Source organism: Amblyomma americanum, chromosome 1 (assembly GCF_052857255.1).
Source record: "Amblyomma americanum isolate KBUSLIRL-KWMA chromosome 1, ASM5285725v1, whole genome shotgun sequence".
Classification (NCBI taxonomy): Eukaryota; Metazoa; Arthropoda; class Arachnida; order Ixodida; family Ixodidae; genus Amblyomma; species Amblyomma americanum.
Genome location: NC_135497.1, coordinates 63,466,676 through 63,469,931, shown reverse-complemented (window position 1 = coordinate 63,469,931; position 3,256 = coordinate 63,466,676). Strand labels below are relative to the sequence as shown.

Sequence of the window (3,256 nt, the reverse complement as noted above, 5' to 3'; positions counted from 1 at the left end):
AACTCCGGGTCAGTAGCCGAGCGCTCTAACGACTGAGTCACCGCAGCGTGGCCTCGGTGTGCTATTCGGGCCGAAAAATATGTGCTTTTGAATCGAAATACTAAACGGCGTCTTAAGAGAATGCAGGAGTGGGCGCGTTCATGCACATACGACCAGAGGGTGTAGGGCAGCTAATGGTGCCGCTTGTTTGCTTCTGGTTAGGAGAAAAATCCTCTGTGTATTCCGTGCCTTCACTTCAGCTTTTTCTTGCTTTTATTGGCTCTGATAAAAGATATTTGAGCGTGGCAAAAGAAAAGAAGATAAATGGTTTGAATTGAGGCTTCTTTTTTCAAGGGGGCAGTGTTCCGTCGAAAATCGCAACCGAACCAGCCCGCCTTATTGTGTTTGTGATGATGGCTTCGCGAAAACTGCGCCGAGGAAGTCGGAGTGGAAGGCAGTTGTAAAGTGTACTAGAATGGGCAGATAATGCGCAATTTCTTCTCCACAAGAAACCAATTATTGTATTATTATTATTATTATAATTATTTTATTATTATTATTACAAACATGGCACGCAAACAGTGCACGACACGCGCAACAAACAGGCTGTTTCTACACCCGTAGGCAAATCTCCCGCCACTTTGAAAGCATTGTAAACAAACGATACGGATTCCCCACTGCTAAAGTGTACTACACTTTAGCAGTGGGGAATCCGTATCGTTTGTTTACAATGCTTTTAAAGTGGCGGGAGATTTCACTTTAGCAGTGGGGAATCCGTATCGTTTGTTTACAATGCTTTTAAAGTGGCGGGAGATTTGCCTACGGGTGTAGAAACAGCCCGTTTGTTGCGCACTGTAAGCAAACGATACGGATTCCCCACTGCTAAAGTGTACTAGAAAAGTACACTTTAGCAGTGGGGAATCCGTATCGTTTGTTTACAATGCTTTCAAAGTGGCGGGATATTTGCCTACGGATGTAGAAACAGCCCGTTTGTTGCGCGTGTCGGGCACTGTTTGCGTGCCATGTTTGTAATAATAATAATAATAATAATAATAATAATAATAATAATAATAATAATAATAATAATAATAATAATAATAATAATAATAATAATAATAATAATAATAGCGCAGCCACCTAATCCGCTTACCTTTGCGATGCAGACGACCGTCCTCGCATTTGCCAGCCTGCTGCTGCCGTCCCTGGCAGGCCTGTCTACGGGGGCGTCATCGGTGTGCGCACTGCCGTACACTGGGGATGACCCGGGCTCCTGCCATCTACCGCCCGACGAGTGCTCGTCCATACTGGATGCGCCGCCAGAGGAGCTGCACACACCGGAAATCACAGTACCATGGGTGGCCACATCGACATTAGCAACAATGCCAACATGTATAAAAGAGCTTCACCCGCTGACACCGCTTCGTGGGCTCGGTGACTGCACCACAGCGCAGCCACTTAATCCGCTTACCTTTGCGATGCAGACGACCGTCCTCGCATTTGCCAGCCTGCTGCTGCCGTCCCTGGCAGGCCTGTCTACGGGGGCGTCATCGGTGTGCGCACTGCCGTACACTGGGGATGACCCGGGCTCCTGCCATCTACCGCCCGACTAGTGCTCGTCCCTAGTGGATGTGCCGCCAGAGGGGCTGCACACACCGGAAATCACAGTACCATGGGTGGCCACATCGACATCAGCAACAATGCCAACATGTATAAAAGAGCTTCACCCGCTGACATCATCCTTCCCAACAATCACTGAAGAAGAAGAAGAAGAAGAAGAAGAAGAAGAAGACACCGCTTCGTGGGCTCGGTGACTGCACCACAGCGCAGCCACCTAATCCGCTTACCTTTGCGATGCAGGTCAGTACATCGTATGCCCTCTTCGCTAAAAAATCCAGTAATTATATTTTGGTGCAGTTTCCGAGCCCGCACTGCTGTGTCGCCATTGCCGTTGAGTGTGCTCACGTAATTCATTCCTTGCTCTTGCTATCAGGTGACGTTGAGACTAACCCTGGTCCTGAGGAAAACGCTGCTGTACTCGCTGAACTACAGAAGCTAAACGTGGGACAGACCCTGTTGATTACGGAAATACAGGGCCTCAAAACACAGCTGAACACAACAGATCAAACCATAGCAAGCCTAGACAAACGAATGGCCGATCTCGAAGCACATTACCAAACACTTCTTCACCTCAGAAACGATATTGAAATAATGCAGTCAACCACAATCAACCAAGCTAAAAAGATTGAAGAACTAGAAACACGCCTGGATGGCGCGGAAAACCAATCACGTCGGAAAAACCTCATTTTCTATGGCATCCCTGACCCTGCTAGCGCTGAAACGTGGGCTGAGTCAGAAAAACTAGTCATTGATGTTTGCCGCAATAATCTTGATATAACCTTGGAACCTAACGACATTGAAAGAGCGCATCGCCTCGGAAATCATTCAGCCGACCGAACTCGTCCCGTAATCGTAAAATTCCTATCTCATAAAACCAAAGACGCACTGTTATCAAATGGCCGTAAATTAAAAGACACAAACTACAGTATTGGAGAGGACTTTTCCCGCACCGTTCGACACGCGCGTAAACAGTTACTAGTGTTTGCCAAAGCCAATTCTAACAAGTACTCCTTGCGCTTCAAAACCCTGCACATCGGCTCAAAACGCTATGTATTTGACGCATCATCCCAAACCGTTAAGGAAATAGCATAGCAATTGCCCCGTCACAAAACTTTAACAAATCGTCGACCCGCTCCACCGCACAATGTTCTCTCGTTTTCGATAATATTCACTAACATCCGTAGTCTTCTTCCAAAGCGCGAACTCATATCAAACATCATGTCGTCATCCGGAAGCAACATACTAATACTAACAGAAACTTGGCTAAATAGTGACGTAACGGATGCGGAAATTTTTTCCGATTTACCTAACTTCGAAGTGTATCGAAACGATCGGAAAGGCAAACGGGGGGCGGTGTTCTCGTTGCCATTCATCGAGGCATATCATGCTCTGTTGTTGACGTCGCATCCGACATTGAAGCCATATGGCTCATCTGTCGCGCTCCCCCCGTAACAGTTCTGCTTGGCGTTTGCTACAGCCCCCCCCCAGACTAGTCCAGACTTCCCACGTCATCTGAACAACATCCTTCATAAACTTGTTTTCACATATCCAAATGCCCGTATTCTTCTTTTTGGTGATTTTAACTACCCGGATATTGATTGGCAGAACATAGCTAGTTCCACAATAACGTGTCATGCAGAGGCGAAGAACTTCATCGATG

General features: G+C 46.9%; 1 pseudogene; it reads left to right on the top strand.

Moving 5' to 3' along the window:
• The first annotated feature begins 1,115 nt into the window (after window positions 1–1,115).
• On the top strand, window positions 1,116–2,849 carry LOC144133173 (uncharacterized; annotated as a pseudogene).
• The last annotated feature ends 407 nt before the right edge of the window (window positions 2,850–3,256 follow it).